Source organism: Cervus canadensis, chromosome 9 (assembly GCF_019320065.1).
Source record: "Cervus canadensis isolate Bull #8, Minnesota chromosome 9, ASM1932006v1, whole genome shotgun sequence".
Taxonomy (NCBI): Eukaryota; Metazoa; Chordata; class Mammalia; order Artiodactyla; family Cervidae; genus Cervus; species Cervus canadensis.
In genome coordinates this window covers 60970098-60978132 of record NC_057394.1, presented here as the reverse complement: position 1 = coordinate 60978132, position 8035 = coordinate 60970098, and the positions used below count along the sequence as shown (strand labels likewise).

Here is an 8035-nt window from a genome sequence, read left to right as displayed (position 1 = left end):
ATATACTGATTGATGCATGTTTATATGATTCATTCAGTTGTATTAATAGACAAGTTTATTTACACATTCTCCTTGAGCTTCTCTGGCGGCTCAGATGGTAAAGAATCCACCTGCAATGTGAGAGACCTGGGTTCGATCTCTGGGTTGGGATGATCCCCGGGTGAATGGATAGGCTACCCACTCTAGTATTCTTGTCTGGAGAATTCCATGGACAGAGGAGCCTGGCAGGCTATAGTCCATGGGGTCGCAAAGAGTCAGACTGAGCGACTGAGCGACTAACACACACATTATTAAATATCTAGTTTTCATGAAGGCAATCTTGCAGTACACACTGTTATACACATCTCTTTGTGCCCATGTGTATATACCTAGGAATGGAATCACTAGGTCACAGACCAGAGGTGTCTTCAACCAATAAGGTATTACCAAATAGGTCTCCAAGTGGTAATACTGATTTGCATTCCCGTTTGCAGTGTGTATGAATTCCTATTTTCCTTTGCCCCTGCCAAAACCTCTGTTATCATGCAGTGTTGCCAATCCGAGGGATCTAAAATGATCTCTCATTTGCCTGCATTTCTCTGAATACAGTAGCATTGAGCATATTTTTTGATTTTGTTAACATTGATTATTTGAATTCCTTTGATAGAAGTTGCATTTTCCATTCAAATTGCCCATTTTTCTAATGGATTATTTGCTTTCTGAAATTATTTTCTATGAATTTATACAGATGGAAAAGAATCATATGAAAAGATGCTCAATATCACTAGTCATTAAATAAATGCAGAGTAAAACTATAATGAGATAGGCTAACCTACTAGAACTTACCCATTCATTGGGCTCAGTCACTTGATCGTGTCAGACTCTGCGACCCTGTGGACTGTAGCCCTCCAGGCTCCTCTGTCCATGGAATTCTCCAGGCAAAGAATACTGGAGTGGGTTGCCATGCCCTCCTCTAGGGGATATTCCCAACCCAGGGACCTAACCCAGGTCTCCCGCATTGCAGGCAGATTCTTTACCATCTGAGCCACTAGGGAAGCCCAAGAACATTGGAGTGGATAGTCTATCCCTTCTCCAGGGGAACTTCCCAATCCAGAAATTGAACCAGGGTCTCCTGCATTGCAGGCAGATTCTTTACCAACTGAGCCACCAGGGAAACCCATATGTATATAATAGATACTAATTCATGGTACAATAGCTTTTATGTTTGAAAGTATTTTTCCAGTCTGTGGTCTATCTTTTAATTTTTATATGTTGTTTATTATTGAACAGAACCTTAATAATTTTGTTTAGTCAAATTGTGAATCCTTTTTAAAAAATGGTCTATGCTTTTTATACCTTATTTAAAATAATCCTTCCCTAGTCCAACAACACAGAATATTTTCTTATATTTTCTTTTAAGAAGTCTGAAGTTTTGCTTTTTACATTGATGCATTTTATTTATTAGAATTAATTTTGAATATGATATAAAGAAAAGGATCTAATTTTTTTCTTTTTCCTTGTAGATGTCTAATAATTCCAGCACTATTGACTGAACAGCTTTTCATTTCCCTCTTAATTTTAAGCATCAACTTTTATTCTTAGAGTCTAAGAAACATGCCTGACACTGCTTTTTCTACATTCATATTTTGTCCTCTCAAATAGCATGACGTTCCACAAGCCCAAAATCTTGTCACTTCTGAGAGATGGCATTGACAGCAAATTAAGTGTTTATTAAATACTCCCTTTTAGAATAAAAATTCTAGAAAATAACTAGAATTCAAAGTCTCTGCTCCATGTTAGTTTTTTAAAATTTCTTACTCAATTAAAAAAATTAAAATCTCCATGTGTGCTCATAAACACCTTTACAATGTGTATTAAGCATCCATAAAGTACAAAAAAACTAATGCTGTGATTAAAAACAGTCACATTTCATAAATAATACTACAGACTGGACTATTTAAGCCAGGACAGTCTAAAATAAATTTAATGCAAGCCATGCATATAATTAAATTTTTTTCTAGTAGCCATATTAAAAAGATAAAGAGAAATATGAAAAACTAATTCCATAATATATTTTATTTAGCCCAATATATTAAGAATATTATCATGGCAACATTTAGCTAATATAAGAGTTATTATTGAGGCACTTTGCATTCTTTTTTTCATCCTAAGTAGCAAAATTTGATGTGTATATCTGAATTCAAACTAACCTAATTTCAAGTGCTCAATAGCCACATGTAGCCAGTGGTTACCATATTGGATAGTGCATATTGAGGCTCAGATGGTAAACAATCTGCCCACAATGTGGAAGACCTGGGTGTGATCCCTGGATCTGGAAGATCCTCTGGAGAAGGGGGTTGACCCACTCCAGTGCTCTTACCTGGAGAATCCCAGGGAAGAGGAGCCTAGTGGACTACAGTTCATGGGGTCGCAAAGAGTCAGACACAACTGATCAACTAACACTTTCCCTGTAAATAACTAAAAATGTTGGATAAAATCTAAATGAAGACAGAATTCTAAAGAGTTAAGTTTATTACTGAATCAGATTTTATCTGAGGGCATTTGCCAAAATGGCTGAATGAATGGCTATTTTCATGGCTTCCAGGATCTCAGGAGAAAGACTCAAGTCAGGAACCACCCTAGGTGAGGAGTCTAACAGGAAATTGTTGTCATTGTTGTTGTTTAGTAGCTCATTCATATCCGACTCTTTTGTGTCCCATTCCCCCTCCCTAAAACACAAAAAGGCTGCCCCCTCAACCTCATTCAGGTGAGTCGGAAATTAATCCATCTCACGGGCTATGACTAGACCATCTCCAGAATGAAAAGCTGCCATTAACACATGTATTAAAATCTTGTGAATCAAAGAAAAAAATCATGAAGTAGATTATTATATGCTTGAAATTGGATAACAAGGCTGAATGTTAAAAGCTGGGGGATACGTGACACCTTCCCAGCATCAGGCTCAGCCTCGCCATTTCAGTCCCGAGCAGGGCATGGGCCTCTGTCTGTTGGAGGACCTGTCATACAGCGTTAGTATGAAATTGCAGGTCTGGTGGCTGGAGGACTTGCTCTCAAGTCTGAACACCCACAGAATTTTCCCACTGAACTCCAGCTCTCTCCTGCTTCTACCATGCTGGGTTGGTTGTCTGATTGGGATTCTGCCTGAGTTTCCTAACTGAGGTTAGAGGCTTGTCCTAAGTCTCAACCCACAGACCTCTCTTAAGTAATTGAACTTGTCCAGGAAGTCCCAGACAGGCAGATGACTATCTTGGACCTATCCATGTGTGCGTGCTCAGTTGTGTCTGACTCTTTGTGACCCCACTGACTAAAGCCTGCCAGGCTGCTCAGTCCATGAGATTTCCCAGGCAAGAATACTGGAGTGGGTTGCCATTTCCTCCTCCAGGGGATCTTCCCAACCCAGGGATTGAACCCACATTTCTTGCATCTCCTGCATTGGCAGGCTGATTCTTTACTACTGGGCCAAGTGAGAAACCCCATCTTGGACGCATACATGGCCTCTAAAAATAGAAAAAGAAAAATACTGTGGGATGCAGCTAAAATAGTACTTAAAGGAAAATTGATATTTATATCCTTTTATTAATTAATAAAAAGATTATACTAAACATCCAACCCAAGAAGTAGAAAACTAAAAAGAGAACCAACTGAGAGGTTCTTTTTTTTTTTGAGAGATTCTAAGAAACTAAGACCCTAACAACTAACTAAGAAACTAAGAGGAAATAAAATCATGACTAAATAGTTTTACTGGTAACTCCACTGTATGTTCAAAGAACAGACAACTCCATTCTTAAACTCTTTCACAGAATAAAAAAGAAGAAATGCTTTCTCAAGTCATTTTATGAGTTACTGTGAACTTGACTCTCAAACTAAGCAAGGGCAGTGAAGTGTCACTTTTGAACATAGATGTAAGAATTTTAAACAAAATATTGCAAGTAAGATATTCTCTTCACTCATTCAATAGACGTTTTTTGAAGATCAACTAGGAGCCAAGTTTTGTTCAATGTGATGGGGACAAGATGAATAATATATGCTCTTTATTCTTAAGAAATAGCAAATTTAGTGGGAAGAGAGATGCATTAATAGTTATGCTGTAATATAATCACTCTAGTCAAGAACGAAGTGTAATGGGAACAGAATGTCTAAGTTTGCCTTGAGAAGGTTGCATTGGGAGATCTTCTGAGCTGCGACTCTATGGATAAGTGGAAGCTTGACAGGTTGACAAGAGGTGGTGTTGGTAGTGGAGCCAGGGAGGAGAGTAGGTGTGTAATTTAGGGTACTCTGTGTGTGGGTGTGTGTGTGGGGGTGTGGTATGTGTTGTATGTGGGGGACAGGGGAAAGGATGTAGACAAGGATGAGGGAAAAAACATCAATTCAGAGGTAGGCTTGAAAGCTTTCCTTTCATGTAGACTCAATATACAAGGGAGATAAGTGACTTTGTGCTGTGCTTAATCACTCAGCCGTGTCCAGCTCTTTGCAACCCTATGGACTGTAGCCCTCCAGGTACCTCTGTCCATGGGGATTCTCCAGGCAAGCATACTGGAGTGGGTTGCCATTTCCTCTTCCAGTGGATCTTTCCAACCCAGGGATCTAACCCAGGTCTCCCACATTGCAGGCAGATTCTTTACTGTCTGAGCCATCAGGGAAACCCAAGAGTATTGGAGTGGGTAGCCTATCCCTTTCTCCATGGGATCTTCCCAACCCAGAAATTGAACTGGAGTCTCCTGCATTGCAGGCAGATTCTTTACCAGCTGAGCTACAAGGGAAGCCCTAAGTGATTTTAGTTAATACCTAAACTACTCTGTAATTAAAGTTATCAGAGAATGCAGAATATCAGAGAATGAGTCAATATAAAATGAATATAAACTAATATTTAAGTTCACAGAGTTTACAATGAATTGATTCACTAAAGTTAGTTTGACTTCCAATTTTTGCTTGCGTCTATTTTTACTCATTTTATTGTTATTGATGTCCCTATATTAAAATAGACAGAAATTATATTAAGCTAATTTCTATCTTGATAAAAATAGAGACTGAATTTTACTTTTAAATTTAGAAATTACTTCTGGCCAAAAACAGTAAAGTATATTTCCAGGATTCTATAATCATTTTCAAATCAGCTGAAGTGCTCTTTAATAATTTGATTTCCAGTTGAAATTTCATATTTCATCAAATCATAATTAAGCTAATTAAAGTGTTACATATCAGTGTTTCCTGATGGTCAAAAAATTGTCATCATCGAATAATGAGCTTTTAGACATTCATGCCATTGAGCTGGACAAACTTTTATCATAGTCTTGAGATGTTTAATATTCTTAATTGTCAGTCTAACGGTCATTGGCTTCTGAGCTTTAACTGGTTTTCAGTTTTGCTGATTTACTGTGGGGATATATTTTAAACAAGTTATGAGAGGTAAGTTTTATGCTCTGTTGCAGATTTCTTGTTATTAATTTCCAACTTAACTGCACTATGGTTAAGAGTCTCTAGTTTGTATGAGTTGGGTTCTTTAAATTTGTTGACAATTGCTTGAAGCCCAGAACTTAGCCTTTCAAGCTCTAGTTTATTTTCTGTAAACTAGGGGCTAAGGCGAGTAGAGACATTGGATCAGATCAGTGATTCCTAAGCCTGGTCAGAGGTAAGAATTATGCAGGGAGGGTGATCAGAATGGCACACTGATCCCTTCCCCAAAGATTCTAGTTCCATAGGTCCTGGACACTTTATAACCTGCTTTCCAGATGATTCTTGGGAAGTCAGCAGAGCATTGGAAACTGTTGAACTAGGGCTGCATTTTTAAAACTGTAGAACTATGGACAATGACCCATTAGTGCAGGGGTCAGGCTGCCTTCTGTTTTGTTTTATTATTTATTTATTCATTTGGCTGCATTGAGTCTTCCTTGCAGCATGCAGGATCTTTGCTGTGTCATGCGTGATCCTTTATTGCAATGCGTGGATTCTCTAGTTGTGGGGCGCAGGCTCAGTAGTTGCAGCTCCCAGGTTCACTAGTTACCGTGCATGGGCTTAGTTGCCCAGAGGCATGTGGAATCTTAGTTCCCCGACAAGGGATCAAACCCATGTCCCTTGCATTGCAAGGTGATTCTTAACCACCGGACCACCAGGGAAGTCCCCTTGTCATCTGTTTTTGTAAATAGCATTCTGTTGGAACACAGTGATGCCCATTATTCACATGTTGTCTGTGACTGCTTTTCTGCTGACACAGCAGTGTTGAGTAGACTTAAGAGTCCCACATGGCCCACAAAGTCCAAAATATTCACTATTAACCCTTTACAGAAAAAGTTGGCTGATCCTTTCACTAGTGAGTTATAAAATCATTTCAATAGGTTGCAATCAGTATTTTAAAAGAGAAAATAGAGGTACTTTGCTGGCAGTCCAGTGGTTAAGACTTTGCCTTCCAGTGCAAGGGGTGCAGGTTCGATCCCTGGTTGGGGAGCTAAGATCCCACATACCTCACTGCCAAAAATCCAAAACTTAAAAACAGAAAGCAATATTGTACCAAATTCAGTAAAAGACTTTTTAAAAAATGGTCTACAAAAAAATAGAGAATATTAAAGCACATTGCATGTGCATAAGTGCTTTTAGTTAAACTTGTTAAAATATAAACATGTGTATACATATGTATGCATACACACATATGTATATATTTGTGTTGTTCAATTGCTCAGTCGCTCAGTCATGTCTGACTCTGCGACTGCAGCACACTAGGCTTCCCTGTCCTTCACCATCTCCCGGAGCTTGCTCACACTCATATCCATCGAGTTGGTGATGCCATCCAACCATCTCATCCTCTGTCATCTCCTTCTCCTCCTACCCTCAATCTTTCCCAGCATCAGGGTCTTTTCCAATGAGTTGGCTCTTCACATCAGGTGGCCAAAGTATTGGAGCTTCAGCCTCTGCATCAGTCCTCCCAGTGAATATTCAGGATTGATTTCCTTTAGGATTGATTGGTTTGAGCTCCTTGCAGTATTTGTGTATACTGGAAAAAATGTATTTTTTGGAAAAAATGAGTAGAATGCTTTAAAAAACCCACAGGATAATCTTTGGTCCCTTCTCTTTGTGGACTTCCTCCCAGTTGGTAGGGTGCTATGGCAGGGTGGATTGGGGTGGGAAGGAGGTGTGTGTGGGAATGGAGGTATTCAGAGAATGTGCTTTACTGATACCATGCTTCTGGGGCTGCTTCCTACTTGGTAAGTCAGTGTCTGTCCTTTAAGGAAGGGTAATGCGCAAAGCCCATATTGATCCAAAATATCATGGCCAAAAGTAGAACCAACCAGAGTTGTGTGGAGGGTGTGAGAACATTTCCCATGGGACTAATGCTAAAATAGGGTTATGATGAAGATTAAGTGTACATGTGTGCATGTGTGCTAAGTCTCTCCAGTCGTGTCCGACTCTTTGTGACCCCATCGACTGTAGCATGCTAGGATCCTCTGTCCATGGAATTCTCCAGGCATGGATACTGGAGTGGGTTGACATTTCCTATTCCATTAAATGTACATATAGTGCCTCAAACTAAGAAGTGCTATATACAATTCTAGGACTCTACAATTTCTCATCTGTAGCCTCTCATTCTTGTGGCTGGAATCTACACCCCAGTCAGAGGCAAGTTCCAGGTTGTTACCAACCATATGCACTCATTGTATTTTGTGAAGGCACCAGTGATGGCACAAGGACTGGGGAAGACTAACACCAAGGCTAGAGATAGGGAAGGAAAGATAAGGTTCAGATCCTTGGACTATTGGGAAAATTCTTGTTTCTAAAATAGTAACAATAATGCAGGGAAATTTACTGTATTTAGACTTCCTGGTAAAAAATTATTTTGCTAGCACTACACCACAATCTGAATGTTTGTTGAAATCCTAACCCTCAAGATGATATTAGGAGGCCGGGGCTCTTGGAGGTGAGTAGGTCACAAGGACTGTGCCCTCATGAGTGGGATTAGTGCCCTTATAAAAGAAACTCCTGGAGAAGGAAATGCAACCAGTCCAGTATTCTTGCCTGGAAAATCCCATAGACAGAGGAGCCTGGT

General features: G+C 39.5%; 1 protein-coding gene across 1 annotated transcript in view; it reads right to left on the bottom strand.

The window, feature by feature from the left end:
* Nucleotides 1–899: 899 nt before the first annotated feature.
* Nucleotides 900–8035, bottom strand: part of DGKH (diacylglycerol kinase eta) — a 216703-nt gene continuing 209567 nt past the window's right edge. Inside the window, exons 31-32 of the mRNA XM_043478232.1 lie at nucleotides 4535–4555; nucleotides 900–950 (exon numbers count right to left, since the gene is read on the bottom strand). The gene's annotated coding sequence lies outside the window, so the exon portion shown is untranslated. The remainder of the gene's footprint in view (nucleotides 951–4534; nucleotides 4556–8035) is intronic.